Source organism: Microcebus murinus, chromosome 9 (genome assembly GCF_040939455.1).
Source record: "Microcebus murinus isolate Inina chromosome 9, M.murinus_Inina_mat1.0, whole genome shotgun sequence".
In the NCBI taxonomy this organism is placed as follows: domain Eukaryota; kingdom Metazoa; phylum Chordata; class Mammalia; order Primates; family Cheirogaleidae; genus Microcebus; species Microcebus murinus.
The window spans coordinates 70,817,668-70,840,703 of NC_134112.1; the positions used below are offsets into that span (position 1 = coordinate 70,817,668).

The 23,036-nt window shown below is 39.2% G+C and overlaps 1 long non-coding RNA gene across 1 annotated transcript in view; it reads right to left on the reverse strand.

The window, feature by feature from the left end:
* Positions 1–4,771: 4,771 nt before the first annotated feature.
* The window catches only part of LOC142872872 (uncharacterized), a 90,300-nt gene continuing 72,035 nt past the window's right edge, over positions 4,772–23,036 (reverse strand). Inside the window, exons 3-4 of the long non-coding RNA XR_012920965.1 lie at positions 13,434–13,531; positions 4,772–4,910 (exon numbers count right to left, since the gene is read on the reverse strand). This is a non-coding gene — a long non-coding RNA (uncharacterized LOC142872872). The remainder of the gene's footprint in view (positions 4,911–13,433; positions 13,532–23,036) is intronic.

Consider the following 23,036-nt stretch of genomic DNA (forward strand, 5'->3'; position numbering starts at 1 on the left):
CAGTGATGAAAATAAAGCTTAGAAAGATGTATACAATGGTGTCCCTCAGACACAACTAGAAGGCTTAGAGATGGATGTTTATTTCTAAAAGGCATAGATAAAATAATTTAATTTTCTTCTCTGAAAAACTTCATAGCACATAAATTGGCAGTCTCTCAACCAAATATCTCTGGGAAAAAGAAGAAATACGTCCTTCTGCACATTATTTCGTAAGCCAATTTTCATCTTATACACAGAAGTTCATTCTAACAGGCTCTCAAGAAAATCTTGACCTTTGAATATCAATTTGGAAAGTTGAAAGGGAGACTTAGAAGCAGAACCCCACAGACAATATGCTAACAATTGGTGTTGCATTGCTAGCCTTTGTTTTCTTCTTATTCTATCCCAAAGTGGCAAAATAAAATGAGCAGAGATCAACTCTATCTTGGGTCTATGTGACCAAATCTATCAACAAACCAATAACATGATTTGTGCATAAAAGTTACAATCTTGCTCTGCCTTTGTTTCACTTCTGGTGGATTTGGTCAACAGCACCTCCATTTCCTAAAGACAAGAAAGGGAATGAAGGATCACCATATTCCACACAGAACAAATAAATCCAATAACTCTGTAAAGAAGAATGGCCCTCTGACCAGATTTTGACTCAGTTACATTATATAAGCATTTGATTTCCATTAGATAAAGATGAACACAGTAACAGTACGAGAATATTTGAAAGACATGAAGAAACACAATGGCTAATATGTTTATGAAAAAAACTTATTTGGAATTAAAGATTTGTAAATTAAAACAATGAACTATTTTAATATATATAATAACAAATTAATATACCCAGGAAAGAGTGTAGAAAATTAATACTTTTAATTGAATATGGCATAAATTGTCACAAACTTTCCAAAAGATAATTTTGATATACACAAAACATTCTAAAATGTAATGATTCCTTCCACCAGCAATTCTACTTCTAGAAATTAATCTTAAGGGGGGAAAATGTAATTTAACACCAATGATTTTTTTAAATTACAATTTGCTTATAATAGGGGAAATGAGGATGAGAGAATATTCAATATCAGGGGGTTAGTAAAATATGTAATGGTATTGTCATAGCCTGCCATAGAGACTTTTAGCTCATTTTCCCTCTTTATGCCCCATTCTTTCCTCTTTGAGAGGCAAGCCAGCCTCATATCACCCACAGGAGTGTTGGTGCCACATGACCCTTGGCACCCACCCATTCTCCTTGCACCCATACTCATTTGGCATGGACACACCAAGCTGGCCCAATCAGGTTTATGTCTTGGAGGTTTAGAATTGGTATGAAGAGGCTCTGGTAAATCAGCACTTTAGTTGCAAGGCAGACCTGCAAACTCAGGTGCTGTGGAGAGGCCATTTACACAGAGAAGGAGAGAAAGCATCCTCCAGAGAAGAAGAATGAAGCAGAGGAGCCTAGAAAAGCAGGGAAAAGAAACACTATGGTGTGGGCACTAAGGCCAAGGTCATGCATCAAACCACAGAGTTGCATTCCTTGAGAAGAATGCAAAGAAGGAGCTCATTTTTGGAGATCCCACCTTCTATTTCTGAGCCTTTCCTGCTCACTTTTTCTTTGTGGTATATATTTGTCATTTAGTGCTTCCCAAAAATGATTTCCTAGTAGGACCCTAATTTTCTTTTTGGAGGTTGACTAGCCTCCAAATCCTGCCACCAACATTTGCTGTGTGAGTGATAGGATAATCCAGGTGTCTGCAACCCATTTGGAAGCTGAAGCTGACTGACGTCCTGATTCCCATCCCTGGTAAAGGCAGAGGATAGACTCACACCTTAGCTCAGCCACTGATGCTCTCTGCCTGGCCTTTGAATCTTAAATAATGGCATCCTGTCCACACTGCTGTGCTTTCCACATCTGGATACTGTTGATCACCCAGGCTCCTCTTGCCCATTCCCACACTTATCCCTTTGCCTCCTCTTGAGTTTCCAACCCTGATAACCTTTCAGCATATTTCCTTTGATTAACTGATCCAGAGCCAATTTTTGTCATGGGAATATTGTAAAATATAGTAATGTGTACTTTTCTTTCTCGTGTTTCCTTGTATATGATGTTCTCTCCACTTCAACTAATTATCTTACCGTGGCTAAGAATTAAAACAGGAATATAAGATAAAAAGGTGTCCATGTACAGCTTTTGATTTTCAAGATTAGATTCTTTTTGAATACTTAGTAAGATTCTTGAAACTGAGGCTTTGCTTAAAGAGATAAGATTTGCAAATAACCCCATTAAAAAGTGGGCAAAAGACTTGAACAGAAATTTTTCTAAAGAAGACAGAAGAATGGCCAACAAACATATGAAGAAATGCTCAACATCTCTAATCATCAGGGAAATGCAAATCAAAACCACAATGAGATATCACTTAACCCCAGTGAGAATGGCCTTTATCAAAAAATCTCCAAACAATAAATGCTGGCGTGGTTGCGGAAAGAGAGGAACACTCCTACACTGCTGGTGGGACTGCAAACTAGTTCAACCTCTGTGGAAAGCAATATGGAGATACCTTAAAGCGATACAAGTGAATCTACCATTTGATCCAGCAATCCCATTGCTGGGCATCTACCCAAATGATCCAGTGACACTCTACAAAAAAGACACCTGCACTCGAATGTTTATAGCAGCACAATTCATAATTGCAAGGCTGTGGAAACAGCCCAAGTGCCCATCAATCCAAGAATGGATTAATAAAATGTGGTATATGTATACCATGGAGTACTATTCAGCTCTAAGAAACAATGGTGATATAGCACATCTTATATTTTCCTGGTTAGAGCTGGAACCCATACTACTAAGTGAAGTATCCCAAGAATGGAAAAACAAGCACCAGATATATTCTCCAGAAAACTGGTATTAACTGAGTAGCACCTAAGTGGACACATAGGTACTACAGTAATAGGGTATTGGGCAGGTGGGAGGGGGGAGGGGGGAGGGGGGTGGGTATATACATACATAATGAGTGAGATGTGCACCATCTGGGGGATGGTCATGATGGAGACTCAGACTTTTGGGGGGAGGGGGAAAATGGGCATTTATTGAAACCTTAAAATCTGTACCCCCATAATATGCCAAAATAAAAAAAAAAGTGTGTAATCAAAAAAAAAATAAAAATAAAATGTAATACTGTACAAGCACATGTCTGTACACAGAATTAAAGAAAAAAAAGGATGCGTAATAGCATTTGTAAGTGAACAAAGCTGTCCACTCAAATCTCTGTATTTATGTATTTCTCTGTATTCAAGGTGTCACCCTTGAAATACTTAATAGGCAACTAGGAAAGTGTATATCAACTTCTTTCTCGCTATGTTATAGACTATAATATGAAAAGCATAGACTTTAGAACATTTCAAAGAAATTATTTGAGTTACTACTATCTTTATTGTCCATGAAAATATACTCAGAGGTTTGTTAACTCAAGAACAAGTTAGAAATAATTCATAATGTTAAATAAAATATAATTTAAATAGTTCATTAAATTTGTAAAATATTTTCCAAAGATTTTACCTTATCTGGCCCCAGCCAAAGCTCTGTTAGGTAAGCAGGAATTATTTAACACACACACACACTAAAAAAAAAAAAAAAAAAAAAGAGATAAGATTTGTCTAAGTCCCTTAAACTTCAGTTCCCGTATAAGGATCTAGGCCTGATGGACTTTTGTCCTAGAGTTTTACTAGAAACCACTGTGTAGAGGTGATAAGTGATATGATGCAAGGGATAGGCTTAGTAAAAAGAAGGAAAAAGAAGAAAGTCTTTTGCCATGAAAGGAAGGCACAAGTCTCAGAGAGGACACAGCTAAACTGATGAGATGCCTGGTTCCCTTCCCAGAACTAGAACATCCCTATGCCTTGGCCAAAGAGAAAGAACAAGATAATTAAAAATGTCTACAGAAAGCTGAAATAGGTTAAACAGGTTGGTGCTCTGCTTCTCTGTTAACAGGCCAAAGAGCTGTATGGCAGTTCTTATGAAGACAGGCATTTGATGCTGTACCCAAGAGGGTGCCCCAATCCTCCCACATATTATGCAAGTCATGACATAAACTCAGGAACTCCTGTGTGGCCCCAAGGGGAAATATAGAAATACCATAAGGACCTAAAAGGGACTCTGGATTGGGGAAAGGAAAACACACAGCATAGGAACCTCACAACATGGGGTAACTGGCAGGAACTAAGACAGAAGTTGGTGCCAGCAAAATAGTCAACAAGTTCAGGTATAACCAGCCACATCTCAGAGGACACTGGTACATGGTTTGGGGACCAAACCAACCCCTCTCTAGCAAAGAACTTCAAGAACTTGGAAGAGAGTGGCCCCAAACTCCTGATACATGAGGATGGAGGCAACTGCCCCCTGCACATTGGAAAGAAGGATCAGGAAGGGAAAGCCTTTGTTAGCAGGAGACACAGCCAAAACAGGGCTCTAAATTGTAGAATGTTGTTGAATGAGTATTTACTCACAAGAGACTGTTATCTTTCCTTTGAAAATTTGTTTACCTTGACTTTATCTGGAATTGAAATTCTGAGCAAGATGAAATCTGATAAATAAGTTATAAAATATTTTGCACATGCAGATTATTAAGAATACATTTAATTCCTTATATAAACATATCATGTATATATACATGATTATGTAAATATAATACTCAGTGAGACAATAGACAAAAAGGATGTGTGTGTTGTGTGTGTGTGTGTGTAGTTATAGGAAGAGCTTGAAAAGCCAATACCAAAAAACAGACTAAAGTGTATTTGAGTTCTTTTCTATTTCTAAGATTCCTACATCTGTACTTGTACCCTAAATTTTGTCTTCTTCATCTGCCTTTGGATCTTGTTTCCTCCATTACAATTTACTCAGATACAGAAGGAGAGGAAAATGAATGGACCTAGAAGAGAAAAAAGAAATACGGGTGTTAATATGCCTCATGTCCTTAACTATCTCAAGCCATATACCACTCAAATAAAAGAAAACCTTGAGAAAATTATCAAAATGTTTGTAAAGTTCATCATCTAGTGTATTCTGGAGAATGAAGACAATGGAAATAATGAGAGGGCAAGAATAAAAATTTGTAGTGAGCCAAGTCACCATGATTGCTAAGAAAAGTGACTTGGGGCATTGGTATTCAACTCCGGGTAATGTGTTAGAGGGAAAGTGCTGCCAGGAAAATGTGGGGTGCATATAAAAATTATCTGCTGAAGGGATAAAGCTAAGATGCATGCAAGTTCATGCATCAGTAAGTCTACTGAAATCATACCACATCGGTGGTTACCAGTTTGGGGAGATAATTCTCCATGGCTCTTTTGATTTTCTGCATGCATAGCTTTATCTTTTCAAGAAGGTCTGCATAGTGGAAAACATTGGAAGATAAAGATATAGATTACTCTCTGCATCAGAAGGCACGTTTGCTTATTTGCTTATAATTATCTATTATAATAAAAATAATGACTACACCCAGAGCAAACATCAGGCAGGTCTGCTTATTTCCCAGTAAAAGATTCAGATTTGCTAAACTCAGGGTTTCTTAGCTATGACAGAAAACCACCACATATGCACATCTCCCTATGCCTCCCCATATCAATCCTGTGTGAATTTCATGTAAACAAGAATCACAGTAAACCTGAAGCTCATGCTGCTTGCTGTGCCTTAGCACATTAACTGCCATGTGAGTTGTATTTAACTCACACTGGTTTTGAGCCCAGGGCCTTGTGAAGCATATGTAATTCACACGTCTCTTTGCCTTGGGAGCCTAGAGAATTATTTTTCAAGTTTCATGTAACTCACGCACAGAAAACAATAAAAAATAACACATTCTTCATTAAGTTAGAAACAATCGTTTTGTTTTTGAAGTTTTTATCCTATTTTCAGTAACAATTTGGCTAAGCACTCCACATCCATAGTAATTTAAAGTTTAAATGTCAGCACTCAAACCTGAAAGTATACCTTTAAAAGTTTTATAGATTGTTTGAGTTAGGGTTTTATGATTGGGGCGTAGATGGAGAGGGGAGGAAGGAGAGTGACTGCCTCACTACAAACTGATAAACAAGGTTGCTAAAATCTCTCTTATCAATGGTCTTTCACTTGTTTAAATAAAAGGGGGGAAAAAGTCTATGAGTCACCACATTTTGTCCATTCCAGCTTGGCAGGTCACCTTGTTCTAGCGGATAGAAACTGAATCACTGTGGGAAGAATTAGAATTTGAGCAAGTTTCATCAAACACTCACAGTGATGCCAGGTGAGCAAAAAAAAAAAAAAAAAAAAAGAAAGAAAGGAATGTCCTACAACTGAAGTCCCTAAAAAAAATGTATGTTCAATTTAAATCCAGGGTTCTGTGTTGTAAAGGCAGAATCTCTAATAGAAAAAGAAAACCGGAATATGCCCTGAAAATCCTGATTACATTTGTGGTCTTCTAATAAAATTTTAAATTTAAAGGAATCAGATAGCATTATAGAAAGGGATCCAAATGATCTGGGCTTTCCTACCTATAGTTTAATCAACCCCATCCATATATGCATATATTTTGAAAATATAAATCATACTAAAAGATAATTTACACTTCCTGTTCTACCCCCTCCCACTTATCTCACTTTCTCCACCTCCTCACAACCCCCACCACCAACAACTTTGCACGGATACTCAGGATAGGACAAAAGGGCGGGACAGGTGTCAGGATTAAGTAGAAATATTAATCATACACTGTTTTGAAAAATCTCTAAAAATAAAATTCTCTAGTATGACTCATTTTAAAATTTTAAATCAGAATGCACTTTATATGACATACACAAGCACTCTAAATATAGGACTCAGATTGTAAGATGCTTCATTGGATATAGGAAAGCACAGCAATTAAATGGAATTCTATATTTTTAAGAAATGCTTTTTGCTATTTTTTCCCCTCTAACTTGTTTCTCTTTACTTTTGCAGTGCCTTTCAATAGCTTTTTCTGTGAGACACACTTTTAACTACCATATTGTTCAATTTGAACAAGAGTTCAGGGTGAGGAAAGTTGTAGCTGAGGCATTCACAAGGATTTCCTGTTTGTGGTGGCTCCTTTTTTCTCCTTGGTAATGTGTTTTTCACATTTTTAAAAATTTGCCTGTGTGTTTTAATATTATTTAATCCCCCCATCAAGTTAATATCACTTAACTTTATCTGTAAAATGGAAATAGAAACACCTGCTCTAAATTGTCACAGAATTGTGAGAATCAAATAAAATGTTTGTGTTTTATATTCAAGGAATCAGTATATAATAAAGACCTTGAAATACTACTAGTCAGTTATATCTGAGATAGACAAACTCACCAATATTAGAGATTAGAATTACTTCTTCTTTATATACATGGTAGAATTTGCCTGTGAAGCCATCAGGTTCAGGGTTTTCTTTGTTGGGAGATTTTTGAATATTGATTCAATAGCCTTACTAGTTACAGGTCTATTTAGATTTTCTATTTCTTCATGAGGCTTTTCATCTCTAGGAAGTTGTCCATTTCATCTAGCTTATCCATTTTTTTTGTAGAACAATTATTCATAGTACTCTTATAATCCTTATTTCTGTAAAATCAGTAGTAATGTCTCCACTTTTATTTTTTTTTCAAAATATTAGGGGGGTACAAATGTTTTTGTTAGAAGGATACATTGTATAATGCTTAAGTTTAGACTTTTCATCTGCCCATCGCCAGAATAGTGTTGATTGTATTGGATAGGTAAGTTTTATCCCTTACCCCATTTCACTCTCCACCCTTATGGTTTCCAAAGTCCTTCACATCTCATTGTGCCTGCTTGTGCCCACTATTTAGCTTCCAATCATTAGAGAGTATATGTGGTGTTTGTTTTTCCATTTCTGAAATACTTCACTTAGGATAATGGTCTCCAGTCCCATCCAAGTTTCTGCAAAGGATATTATATCATTCCTTTTAATGGCTGAGTAGTACTCCGTGGTATATATATACCACATTTTCTTTATCCACTTATGAATCGATGAGTGCTTACGTTGATTACACATCTCTGTGATTGTGAATTGTGCTGCAATTAATATTTGAGCACAGTTGTCTAGTTAATGAAATGACATCTTTTCCTTGCCACAAAAGCTGGCAAGGTACCTATTTCAGCAGGGGCAAACTCCCAGCTTCTGGGCAAAGCCCTCAGGGAGGGATGGAGTGGCCCCATCCAACCAGAAAGTCTGCTTGTGGAGGTGGGCTATCTGTGATTCACAATCTGGCTGTCAGGAGCAGGTTTTGCTCTTCTCCCCACTTCCCTGCTCCGTGGTTTTGCTCCAGTGTCTGCCAGCAGGCAGGAGCTCACACTCGCTGAGCTCCCAAGTTATTGCGCTGCAGACTGGAAGCTTCCCTACCTGGGATCCTGGCCTAGGCTGAGAGCACGGCGTTCCTGTGGGGGAAAGGGTGCCCTGTGATGATGCTGCCGCTGGGACCCACACTGCACTCTCCTCTCAGTTCTGCCTGTGCTGGCTCACTTGCCTCCTGAGATTAGTTCTCAAATCTCCCCTCTGTGCCCCGAGCAACATGATCAACACCTGGGGGTATGGGATCTGGTGTGTGGAATCCTCGAAGATCAATCCCTACCATGCCTGAGAGAATTGTGCTGGTCTTAAGTTGCCTGCAGGATGATCAAGCAGGTTTGATGTTGCTATGCTTTGAGGTGTGCCCTGTCCTGATGGAGCCACCAGATAAGCAGCAACATGGGGGGCCAGTGAGCTCATAGTCTAAGCACCCGTCAGTCTACTGCAGGACCTCAAAAGGAAATATCTGAGCCCACTTTCTGAAGAAGCTTCAGTGTGACGGCTCAATTTTCTCTCTTGGCAGCCACACGTTGGGGAGAGGAAGGGGAGAAAAAGAGTCTGGTTGGAGGAAAGCTAGCACTCTGGTCTTCTCTATCCCTCTCTCTGGAAGGCAGCCCACTCAGAATGTCCAGGTTCTGGAGTCACCTAGATCCTCCAGGAGCCACTGGACCCCTGTGGCTCCTGCACACTGGGCTGGAGTTAGGAAATGTCTGTGTGGGAATGAGCAAGACAAAACCTGAGGAGTTGACCCCCCTGGGGAGGACAAAGGTGCACAGTGGGTAGAGAAGCAACATAGCGCCTGCTGTACCAGCTCACGTCTGTGTTGATAAGAAGTGCCAGGCTGGGCTGGAAACTTGGTGCTTTGTCCACAAGAAGCTCCCAGTTCTCTGACAGCAGCAGCTTTTTAGGATCATTTCACCAGCAGCTTGGGAATCAGCTGACTATCAAAGATGCGAGGGTGGGTGAAACAAACCACTCCAAAACTACCCTTTTCACTAGACTCCAAGCCTCTCAGGGGCTGATCTCTGCTGATATTTTGTTCCTTCTTATCCAGCTCTGCAACTTCTTCCCATGGAGTTTCTTGTAGGATCTGGCACCCTCCCCTCAGAATTACACCTGATCTATGTTTGTTTGTTTGTTCTCTTCCATCTAAAACTTTTGCTTCTGACTGAGATGCTCTGGCAGCTGGTGTCTCTGGTCAACCATCTTCTAGGGTTTCTCTCCTTTCACTTTTAATCTATTTGTGTCTTTGGGTCTAAAGTGAGTTTCTTTTAGAGAATATATATTTAGATAATGGCTTTTACTCATGCTGCCATTCTCTGTCTTTTGATTTGTGAGCTTAATCCACTTACAGTTAAAGTTATTACTGTTAAGTAAATAAGGACATACATCTGTCATTTTGCTACTTGTTTTCTATATGCTTTATAGCTTCTTTTGTCCCTCATGTCCTGCATTACTATCGCCCTTTGTGCTTAGTTGGTTTTATGCAGTGAAATATTTAAATTTCTTTCCCATTTCCTTCTTTATATATTCTATAGATACGTTTTTTGTGGTTACCATGGGGATTACATTTAACATCCCAAAGTTGTAACAATCTAATTTGAATTTATACCAGATTAACTTTAAAAACATACAAAGTCTCTGGCTCTTTAACAGTTTTGTCCTCATCCCTTTCTATTGTTGATTTTACTGAATTATATCTTTATACATTTTGTGTCTAGATACATAAATTAATAATTCTTTTAATTGTATTAGTTTCTTAAATTATGTCAAAACCAAAATGTGCTTTAAAAAATCAGAATTACAATAATACTAGCTTTTATACTAATAATTGTTTTTTAAAATGTATTCATCTCTTAAATCATGTTGAAAACAAAAAGTGGAGTTACAGACCATTGTGACAATCATGCTAGCTTTTATAATTTTCCTTGTATTTATCTATATGGAGATATTTGTTTCTTCATATGGCTTCAAGTTACTGTCTAGTGTCCTTTCATTTTACCCCAAAGTACGCCCTTGAGTGTTTCTTGTGGGGCAGGTCTAGTGGTAATGAACTCCATCAGCTTTTCTTTTTCTGGGAATATTTTACTTTCTCACATTTGAAGGACAGTTTTACCAGGTATAGAATTCTAGGTTGACCTCTTTTTTTTCTTTTAGCACTTTGTATATATTGGCCTGCTCCCTTCCGGCCTTCAAATTTTCTGATGAAAACTTTGCCAATAATCTTATTGAGTATTCTTTTTATGTAGCAAGCTGTATCTCTCTCATTGCTTTTAAGATTTTTCTTTGATTCTAGCTTTTGAAAGTTTAAATATAATGTATTTCCATGTGAATCTCTTTCGGTTCATTTTACTTGAAGTTAATTGAGCTTCCTACATGTTTATATTCATATCTTTCATCAATTTGGAAAGTTTCTTTTTATTCCTATTTATTTATTTGTTTTTAATTTCAGAATATTATGGGGCTGCACACATTTTGGTTACATATAATGCCCTTGTATTGGCCAAGCCAGAGCTACAAGCACACCCATTCCCCATACAGTGTGCTCTGCACCCACTAGTTGTGAGTTTCCAGTCATTCTTTTTTCAAGTATTCTTTCTCTCACTCTCTCTCATCCTTCTGGGACTACCACAATGCATATGTTGGCCGGCTTAATGGTGTCCCACAGGTCCCTTAGTTTCTGCTCACTTTCCTTTGACCTTTTTCTTTCTTTTCTTGAGACCCAATAATTTCCATTGTGCTATCTTCAAGTTCACTGTTTCTTTCTTCTCCTCAAATATACCTTTGAGTTACTCTAGTAAATTTTTCATTTCAGTTATTGTACTTTTCAGCTCTAGAATTTTTTTTGTGTATGTCTTTTTAGGCTCTTCATTTATATAACCATTTTATTCATATATCATTTTCTTGGCTTTCTGTATATCTTCCTTTAGTTCTTTGAGCATTTTTAAGACAGTTGCTTTAATGTCTTTGTCTAGTAGTTCTGACATCAGGTCTTTTTCAGGGACAGCTTCTCTTGATTTATTTCTTTCCATTGAGTGGGACATACTTTCCTATTTGTTTGTATGTATTGTGAAATTTTGTTGTTGTTGAAAACTGAACATTTGAATTTTCAAATTTAACAATGTGGTAACTCTGTTACTCAGATTCTCCTTTTTCTCCAGGGTCTTCTGTTTTGCATTATTGCTTTTGTTTGTTGATTATATTTTTTGCTGTTATAGGCTGTCTCTGTGCCAACAATCTGCCTGAGGTATAAACTTAAAGTAGTAAAGTAGTAAAGACTTAAAGTCTTTTCTGAGCCTGAGCATGCACAGTCACTTTCTAATTTTTCCTATACATACAGTTGTTTTTGAATGTCCTAATCTTTAATGTCTGGATCCCAAAAGGAGAAAAAGAGAAAAATGAATGGAGGAGGGGGAGAAAAAAAAGAGCTCTAATCTATGAAATTCCCTGGAGTCTCTTCAGACTGACAGGCTTGCAATGATGTGAGGATGTGCAATGATGTGAGGATGTGCAATGACAATGGCTGTCTTCCTCTTTGTACCTCTGCAATCAGAAGCAGCAATTAGATTACGGATCCCCGGATCCCCAATATTTGGAGGGCAGAGTCCTTTTGCCAAACTTGGCTCCTTCACACTATTTGCAGGTTGCTTTAGGAACACATACACAGCTGCTTGTCATGGGTTTGGGGTGTGGAACATAGTTTGCTGCTACTATGCTAAGAGCTGAAAATGACTGAAATTAATCAGTTTACTGCCCAGGCTTTCTCCTGAAAATTGAAAGCCTTCAGTAGACTCCAGAATTCCAAAATAGTTCCATCAGACAGAATCTGCCAATGCAATTATTGCCTAGGTGAAGAGACAGATTCCTGGTCCTGCCTACTCTGCCATCTTCCCAGAATCCTCTTGCTTTAGAACTTCTAATGGAAAGATGCTCACTGTCCTGAATTGATTCACCATATTTAACTTTTATATCTTTTTTGTTCTATATTCTGAGATATTTTATTGACTTTATTTCAGTATCTATTATTTCTTTCACTTTTTAAATTTGGGTAACTATTTTTTAATATCCAAGAACTCTTGCTTGTTCTCTAAGTGCTCATTTTCTACAGGAGTCTAGGCTTATGTATCTTGTGGATGCAACATCGAGTCAGAATTTTTTTTTTTGAGACAGAGTCTCATTTTGTTGCCCAGGCTAGAGTGAGTGCCATGGCATCAGCCTAGCTCACAGCAACCTCAAACTCCTGGCCTCAAGCAATCCTGCTGCCTCAGCCTCCCAAGTAGCTGGGACTACAGGCATGCACCACCATGCCCAGCTAATTTTTTCTATATATATTAGTTGGCCAATTAATTTCTTTCTATTTATAGTAGAGACAGGGTCTCTGTCTTGTTCAGGCTGGTTTTGAACTCCTGACCTCAAGCAATCCGCCCACCTCGGCCTCCCAGAGCGCTAGGATTACAGGCATGAGCCACCGCGCCCAGCCTTAGTCAGAATTCTTTGAAGATACTAATAACTTTTTTAAAAGATTCCCCTTATGTTTCCTATTTTCTTTTAAGCCATTTATTCTGCTTGTTCACTTTTACCATCCTTTTTGCATTATTTGTTTTTCTTAATGTGTGGTAGTCCTTGGCTGGCCATTCATATGGGTTGATACATAATACTTGATTAGTATCTGTAGCTGGAATGGGTTTCTTCTGAAGTTTTGCTTCTCCATGGTGTGTGGCAGTCTTCACTTTAGAAAGGAAATGATGAAAATTGGGTTCCCTACCATCTCTTATTTTTGTTTTGGAGTGTGAAAACCTATATTGTAAGTTACAGTACTCCTTGAGAAGACTGTTCAATTTCTTTAGAGATCAGTCCTCTAATTTAGATAGGGACTGGAAGAAGCGAGTTAACAGCTACCATTAATTCTACTTTTGGCAAGACTTGTGATTCAATTCGCTGTTACATAGATAGCCCTTCAATTAATTACTCTCTTCCCCATTCTGCTGACAGACCTGCAGCCAAAAGGATATAGAAATTCCACAGAGATCTGTCGGAAAGAAGCACAACAGTCCTGAGGCAGCCTTCTCTACTGTAAGCTGTGGGCTGCTGCCAGCTTCATTCTGGCTCATCTACCAAAGAGTATTCATCTGCTCTGCCTTCTGGGAGCATGTTCAAACTTCTGGTCTATTCTTGAGCATCCTTCCATCCTGTGAGATTTTCTCTTTGGGTTACTGGAATGGGGAAATGCAGAAGGGGAGAGGTAAATGTACATTCTTACATATTCCATTCTCAACATAATTTTATCCCACTTTCTTTTTTTGTCAAAGTCAAAAGGAGTATCTTTTTTTTTCCAGAGTGAAAAGGAATGACCATGATTTCTTATCCAAACCAGGACACTTTCAAGACTGATAATGGGTACTATTAATAATTATTAGCGTGGCTTACAGGCAGGTATACTTCAGGATTGATATGAACAAAGCAGGCTGCATGGTCACATGATGATATACATAAGTACACGCTAACTAGGTGCAGATTCATGACCAAAAGGCTTAAGTCCAGTGAAAATGACATAAGAGAGGTAAACATTCTGTGAGGAGATGTAAAATGCCTAATAAGTACCTTGGGCCCAAGGCAACCAGTGTAACTTATAGGTAATGGAGTTACAGTCAAGTAGAATGACTTGGAGAACAGGTTAAAGAACAATGTCCTTTTTTGTTACCTCGGTGGAAAGCAGAAACTTCTCTGGGATATTATATCTCAAGAAAAATAATAGCATGTTAATTCAATGGATTGGTGTTATGATTAGGGCAGTCATTCTCAGCTGGCATTAATTTTCTCCCTCCCCTGCCATCTCTCCACTTCCCATTTCCCCCAACACATTTTGCAATGTCTAGAAACATTTCTGGTTGTAAACACTAAGAATTATGCTGGCATCTGTGGGTAGAGGCCAAGTATGCTGCTTAATGCACAAGATACCCCCCCCATAATGAAAAGAGGTTTCCAGCCCAACATATAAATAGTACTGAGGTTGAGAAACCTGGATTAGGGTTAGGAAACCACCTGGATAAAGTTGTCAGTGGGCAATAAGTGTGTCACCTGGGAATAACCAGTAACAAACTATAGTTTTCTTTTACATGGCCTTTTTTGATATTTTGATGCATTACATAAAACCTCCAAATATAAAAGCTGATGGCAGCTTCCTGGACTGACTAGCAAAGAGATTTTTCCCAGACTTTTCAGTGGAAACCCAACCCAATACAAGTGTGATTCCTATGTAAATTCATCATGATTCCTTCTGCTCCAGCCATCGTCAACATAAGAATTACACAAATATTCCTTGCACAACAATGAAGCAATTTTTAAGAGTATATTTGAAACTTTGAGTCCTTTTCTTCTATAGAATTATACTTCTAAGTAAATTGGTATATTAATTTTAACTTAAAATTCAACCACAATATTTGTAGTAGAAGTTTCTACTATAAAAGTAGAATGATAAGATTTATAAGAATTTGGGGGTTTGCTTTTGAATATAGCTCAATATTAGAATGAAGCTTTATCTGTTATGGCAGAGTTGGTTTAAGAAATTATTATTAATTATTGTAACATTTTAAATTCGGGTCTCTTGGCTTCCTCTCAGTATTTGATCTTCTATGCAAATGTTGTAAATGTTTGGGGATTTTCGTTTGTTTTTTCATTCTTTGGCCTTTGTGGCAAGTACAGTTGTTTCTAGATATCCATGAGGGATTGTTCCCAGGACTCCCTACAAATAACAAAACCTGAGGATGCTCAAGTCTCTTATTTAAAATAGCTTAGTATATGCATATAGCCTATGCACATCCTTCAAATATTTTAAATAATCTCTAGATTACTTATAATACCAAATACAATGCCTACACATCATTTCATTCATTCAGATTTAGCATAAGACTCAGCATACAACAAATACAAATTTTGCTTTTAGGAAATTTCTGGAAATTTTTTTCCCAAACTTTTTTTTTTATTTTTGGGAGGAGGGGAGACAGAGCATTGCTCTGTTGCCCTGGCAAGAATGCTATGGTATCATCCTAGCTCATTTCAACCTCAAACTCCTAGGCTCAAGTAATCCTCCTGTTCAGACTCCCAAGTACCTGGGACTACAGGTGCGTGTCACCATGCCTGGTTAATTTTTTCTATTTTTAGTAAAGATAGGGTCTCACTCTTGCTCAGGCTGGTATGGAACTCCTAAGATCCAGTGATCCTCTCACCTTGGCTTCCCAGAGTACTAGGATTACAGGTACGAGTCACCATGCCTGGCCTCCCAAATGTTTTTAATCAAAAGTTAGATGAATCCATGGATAAGAAACCTATAGATATGGAGGGCTGAATGTCTTCATCACATACCAATTAAATATTAAAAAGTGTTGAAAATTAATTACGAAGGGAAGAACAATATGATTTCCTTTACCATTGGAGCATTTGGAAAATGATTAGGTTCTCAACTACAAATAAATTGTTAAGGAAAGGCAAAGAGTATTGATATATACAGAATGGTGGTGGGTGGGTGGGGACAAGGATGAGGATAGCAAATGAAAGAGGAAGGAAGGTGGTAACAAAAGAGTGGGATTGGCAGCTCTGAGATTGCTGGTAAAAGTGCAATGCTTGTGCCAGGCACAGTGGCTCACACCTGTAATCCTCATACTTTGGGAGGCTAAGGCAGGAGGATCACTTGAGGCCAGGAGTTTGAGATCACCAGCCTGAGCAACATAGCGAGACCCCATCTCTACAAAAAAATAAAAAAATCAGCCAGGTGTGCTGAGGTGTGCCTGTAGTCCCGGCTACTTGGGAGGCTAAAGCAAGAGAATCACTTGAGCTCAGGAGTTTGAGGTTGCAGTGAGCTATGACAATGCCACTGCACTGCAGCAACAGAGCAAGACTCTGTCCCAGGAAAAGAGAGAGAGAAAGACACTTGCTTCCATGTTTTCTTGTGTGTCTAGGTATGTGACTTCTCTGCAAGGTTTAGTGACAGAAACTATAAGAGGAGAAAACATTTCTTATGTTACTGATTTTCCAAGCAATGAAAACCTTTAAATGCCTTAGCTCTATTTATTTTAACAAATTTTGATGGCAATCTTCCTGGGGGAAAAAAAACCACAGATAACTGTTTTAAGTAAGAACACAAGCCATAATTTAATCTTCCTTGATAACAGTGGCCCATAACTTTACCTATCTTTCCTTCCACTCTGCTATAATGCGGAGCACAATTCCATGCCTTCTTTCCATTTTTATGCTTTTTCCTTGCTGCCAACTTGTCAGTTCTCAAATCTGCTGCTGTCAGAATGTCTGGCTCTAATTCACTTCTAATCTTTTCTGGGCTTGGAAAACAGATAACCCAGTAGGCTAAGAGTTATGTGTAAGATATATTAGATTGAAGGCAGCGAAATTTAGAATAAGAGCCTAGCAAGCCTCTGAGCTTTCTGGCAGCGATTCTGGTGCAGTGCCATTTTCTGTAATATCTTATACCCATGTGCAGAGCTATATTGAGGTACACAAAATCTGACTCCTCAATAAATGAGCAAGATGCCATATCATCCTCAGACTGATTATTCTGTTTCATTAGACATCTACAACTTAGGATTTAGAGTGGGGGTAAAAAGTCACCATCATCATTTAATCTATGAAAGATAACACTTGCAATTGACTTAACCATGCCATAGGTGGTCCTTTGCCCAATCACCATGCTTCCTGCCTATCTTTCCCTCTGGCTGCCCTTAGCTGCACCCTGTGAGCAAGGAAACCCTCCAGGGCTCAATAAAAGAAGAGCTAACAGCTCAGTTGCAGCCTTCTCTACCACAAGTAGACATCTATCTTTGCAGAATGCAAAGAAAATCACTAATGGTAACATGACAATTTAGAAGCTAAAATCATATTTTAATATTAATTTTAATTTATTGAAGAGCAATAAAGCTAAAAGTGAATGTTTTTTGAGTATTTCAAATTATGCTAGCTGCCATGACTTATTTGATAAGAGTTTTTGAAGAAAAATAGTATTTGCTATGCAAATGATTGTTTAAAAGGCATGATTTATAAGGTTTATGATAGAGTTGGAAAAGAAAAATTACCTATAGAAGTAAAAGGAAAGGTAATCTTGGGCCTCTGTGTTAGAAAAATAGCTTTTGGTGCCTCCAATAGTTGTTTAGAGAAGATTTCTCGTGAGAAAAATTAAAAATTGACTTGGGGGAATCTCAAACATGGACCTCAGCAAGCGTGTGACTTGGCAGAGTATGTGTGATATGTGTAATGTGAGGTTATGAGTTCAGTGGTCACACTGGTTGTAGTTGTTGTTTAGTCTGAGCTCCTCTGATTGGATGCCCAGTGACTTTAACCATAGTTGGAATAGATGGTCTGCACAGCAATGAGGACCTCACTGACAAAGGAAGGCCTCTTTGTGCTTTCTTCTTCACCAAATCTGTTTAAGCTCAGTCCCATTGGTTGTACTGTCTCAAATTCTCTCCAGCTTCTCCTCTCTTTTCCATCTTCACACTGTCATTGCCTTAGTCAGGCCCTCATCAATTCTCTCTCATGCTATCACAATAGCCTTCTGATAGGTCTTCTCCCCTTTGGACTTGCCATCCCATCTACATTGTGCACACAACTAGAATGGTCTGGATAACAGGACAATCTGATCATTAAAATTCTTTAATGTCTCCATACTGCTTCAGGAAAATCCCAAAGTCTTTAACATAAAGATAACATTATTCCTGACCTACTCTGCCTGCCTCACTAGAGTCACTTTTTGTCCTCCACCTGCCTCCACTCCATGTCCCTTACATTCCAGTAACACAGAACTATTTTCCACTTCCTCAAGGCTGCATGCTTTCTTGACTTTATGTCTGTTGTTTGCTTACCTCTTTTCTCTACTCCCACACCTTGAAACAGGCTCTTTTCCACTTGCCCAGTAAGGCTTAGGGTCATCACCTCCAGATGCCTGTTCTAGCACTGCACCTCCCCACCCCAGACTGTCCCACTCCACCCAGGATCAGTTAGGTGTCCAGTTACATTTTCCCACAACATTCACGGTTGTGATATGTTTCCTTCTCTACTTTCTCCCCACAAGAAGAAAATTTTCTAAGGATGGGGATCATATTTAATAATTGAATCTTCAGCAGAAGCTCATCATAAAGTAGGTGACTCAAAAATGTTTGTTGAAAGAAAGAAAGAAGAATAGGGAAGACGGAGTTGGAGGAAGAAAGGAAGGAAGGAAAGAAGGAAGGAAGAAAGGAAGGAAGGAAGGAAGGAAGGAAGGAAGGAAGGAAGGAAGGAAGGAAGGAAGGAAGGAAGGAAGGAAGGAAGGAAGGAAGGAAGGAAAAAAAACGATGAGACATTCTTCTTTAAAACTAAGCTGGATAACAACAAGAAATTCTCATCAATGATGGTCAAATTTTTCAGATTTAGGCTTTCAACACAGACCTAGCAAAGTTTATATGTGCTTTGTCATGCATCTCTGTACTTTATAACTCAAGGGAGATCCTTCTCTGTAGACTCCAGTCTCCTCGGGCACATTCCTGACTCTGTGTTGCACTTGCTCTTTCTCTCACCTGGAGTGAGCTCCCTTCTCCCCATCTTCTGCGCCCCACTTCAATCCCCAATTGATTCATGGGGCCTCCTCAAACCACTCCAGGCCCCAGAGGGGACTTTTTTTTTGTAAGTGGCCCCATCTCCTGAGTCCCAGTTCAATTTCCACCTGATCTGTGACCCCTCCATATGATCCCCTTGTGTTTGAAAATGGTAAGAGCAATGAGAGCTCAGAGAAGTGGGAAACCAGAGGGCGCTGGAAGGACAGAGTACACTGGAGAATTAATTTAACTCAGTGGCGTGAACCCAATGAAAGGTCAGCAGCCTAAACTCAATGGTTCTTCTACTCCTTGGTTTCTCCTGCAGGTAAAAAGCCCTGATACCCAGCACTTTTAAAGAAATGCTTCCTAAACTCTTAAACACACCTCATGTTGCCTCACTACTCTAGGGGAAAATGCACTAATAATAGCACACAAACAAAAGGTAGTGCACAAAAGAAAAGCATTGATACCACAGACACAATTGCTTACCTCTTTCTGTCAAAAAAATATTTTGTATACATCAAAAAAAGCTTATGGCCTGCTTTATTCTCTGTATATTTTAGCAGGAGTTGATTGTTTTGAGAATGCATTTCACTTCTTTTATCAAAGTAATTCTTTTTTTAAAAAAAATCTTTTTAACTTAATTGCATCTTTACATACATGACGAGGATAATGGTGATGGTCTATGACCATTATTGATGAGAGTTTAATTAGTGCATTTAAGTATTAACCACAATTTAAAAACATTATGGGTCAGATGAACTAAATACTGTGACTTCTGCAGTGGCATTTACCATCAACTATAAATGATGAGAACAGGTTTCTAAGTGTCACAAAATGCTTTCAATTCAAGCTCATTCCCATCAGGTGACTTCAAGTGACATAGACCTGGAGTCATGGTGTGAAGTCACAGGCAAGGCTGGCCACCGGCCAGTACACATCAAAGCACCCAGCCAGCCCTGGGCCTGTACCGTGCCAACGGCCCCAGAGCCTGACTCTCACCCCACCTCACTTCCAGGATGCTTTTAATGATGTTCAGTAGCTATCCAGTATTTTCTATACACTAAACCCTGTCCTTAAGTTACAGATGGCCCAAGCTGGGCCAGATCTTGTATATTAGCCAACATTTTACTAATGAGGAAACTAAGGTGGATAATTGTTCATATTAAGAGGAATACCGAATTTGCTCTTTAAAAAAAACAAAACAGTTTTTTCTTCCAGCTAATACCTTAGCCCCTTAACCAAAATGACGTTTTAAAAGTCTCACATTCTTTTTCCTTCGGATGCCGGCAGCAGCAGCCCGCTCCATACGTCAAGCAGTGTTTGTATATACTTCAGCGTATCCAAGCAAGGCCTTTTTAACTTTCCATCCTACGGACGAATCTGTACTTTCCTGAATGGCAGCCAGGAAAAAACTTGGAGATTTGGCAGGAAGACTGTGGGAAGCCTGGTGCAACACCAGGCTGCGATCCGGAGCGGGGCTTTCTACAAAGGCAGAGGAGCGAAACACCTCCCTTTGTTTAGCTCTTCATACGAGTACAAATGGAGCCCCCAGATTGCAATCAGGCCTATTGTATAAACTTGGGGTTTCCATCCCATACAGCATTTTCTGGCACCAAGTACCTTATTATTTTTCAGCTGGAAAACCAATTAACATTCTTTTTATATCTGGGTGTTAATACTTGGGCCTTAGAGCAATTTTCTGGCCACCAGCCCACATGGCTGTAGTCTCTTGGGCAATGCCTGACAAATTGAGATAAAACCGTTACTTCATGTTTTCCTACAAAGAGAAAACAAAAACTGTTTCCTGTTCTTATTAATTGGATGAAGTCAATTTCCACATTTAACAAATAAAAAGGTAAGCATAATCAGGGTGTCGACCCACAGCTCTTATCTCTCCAGAGCTGGTTCCTCTGCAGGAATGTGAGGGAGAAAGACTCCTCAGGTTCTGACTAAGCTTTCCTTTTCTTAGAAAAAAATCCTCACGGTCAACAGAGACCTCTGTCAAATGAAAAGGCTTCGATCACCACAAGGTCACCCTTGGCCTCGGTGGCGTTTTTGCTTCACAAGTTTGGGCAATCCGATGTACCTGAGGGAGAGAACTGCGAGGAGATTCCAGTCCTGACAAGTGGATTAGTCAGAACAGTTAAGAGGGCACTGCCCAGTTTGAAAGACATAAACAGAGCCAAACATTCCCCTATCTTGAAAGCAGAGCAAAGTAAAGTTCACACTCCAGGAATGTAGTTTATGATTAGAGAAAGCCATATCTGGGCTGCTGTCTCAGAATATCTGAGCATGTGGAGAAGAGGAGGAAAGGAGGCTGGAGTTGCTGTGGGAGGTGCCCATCCTGTGAAGTATTCCCCTGTGGTAAACAACCCCTGCCATGGCAACACAACTTAATGCCACAACTCAGAGGAATGTGGCCCTCCAGCGAGCAGACCACAACTTGGGAAAATCCCCAGCATGACGCAAAATATTTACAAGGGAAGTGGTAAAACAAACAGAAAGGAAACACAGCAATACCACTGCAGTTTGGAGACAGAAATATGTGAAGACACAAAAAATAGTTTGGGTGTAGTCACAGCAGCGTTTTTGTGTCGTTGGTACTAATTGTACATCTCTTTGCTAGAAATGGCCTGAGGGGTTGCTGCTCCACTTCAAGACTTTCTTTGTAAGGAGTGGGTGGTGGCATCCTAAAAAAAAATCTGTTTGAAAGACTTCTTTAAAGAATTTGTACAGAACATTTTCTTTGCAACAAAATCTATTCTGGAGCTATATTATTTAACAAGGGGGCTGTGTTCAGAGTCATACAGATATTTATTATCTAATTTTTTTCTAATTGTTACGTTTGCTGTCAAGAGCAGAAAATGATCATCTGTCATTATCTAAGGGAGTGACTAGAAAGTGCCCAGATATGCACAGGAAAAGAAGCATTTGACTTGAGTCTCTAGGTGACAGAAATCACCCTCTATGCATAGGGTGACACTATACACCCCAATCTGTTGGAAGAGTCTCAGTTACTGTCGTTGTCCAGATTTAATTACTAAGAGTGCCCCTTTCCCTGACAAAAGTGTTCTGATTTGGACAGTAGATAATTTGGTGACCCTATTCATGCACAGAGCCCAAGCCTCTTCTGTCTACTCCCATGTCTCCCAAGGACACCAGTGTGGGGCTCTGTGAAACTCAGAACCTGAAAGCAAAATAAAAAAGGGAAGGGGATGGGGAGATGTTGCCACCTTGCAAAGAAGAATCCTCAACAGTTTGGCTTCCCCTAAAGGAAGCATGAAAGGATCATGAACAAAATCAACTTTGCATGTATCAGGGAGAGGAGAGAAACTGTCTATCCATAGAGAATCCCGAGACAGCCTTTAGGAATCCCTGGGAGTTTCCCACTAGATTATATACCAAAGCCTAAACAGGTGTTTCTCTGTCAAATCCTGGAAGGCAGGCAGTCATTTCAACAGCAGACATGCATGCTGCCTCTTTTTGTGCCTTGCAGCCTAGAAAGTATTGTTCAGATGTTCCAAATCAGAAGGTGTTCAGCCATTTCATACTGCCACCAGCTACACTGCTGGGCTACAGATATTTGAATCAGAATGGAAACTCTTTGATCTCTTTTACATCTAAGTTTAACTGTGGCCTGGGCCCAAAAGGTGGACTAATTTTGGCAACTTCCCCTGTACACTTTTATCTAGAGATAAAAGAAACACTTGGAAGCATAAACAGAAGGTGTATTTCTGTAGGACCAACAGCCACCACATCAAAACACAAGACAAGACCATAGAAGCTGGTGCTAAATATCAGCTCTGATTTTAGAATTCAGCTCTACTCTGCTCCCCCATTCATCACTGGCATTCACTGGCAGCCAATAGGACCATTTCCTTCTATTACAAACATATAAAGATATTATAACATTACAGAACTTAGAAAGGAAAGACCCATTTCCAGCACAGTGACTCCATTTTCACATGAAATTTTAAAAATTGAAAGCCATGCTTTTTTTCTTTTTCTTTTAGACAGAGTCTCACTCTGTTATTCATGCTAGAGTGCAGTGGCATCATCATAGCTCAGTGCAACCTCAAACTCCTGGCTTCAAGCGACCCTCTTACCTCAGCCTCCCAAGTAGCTGGGACTATAGGCATGT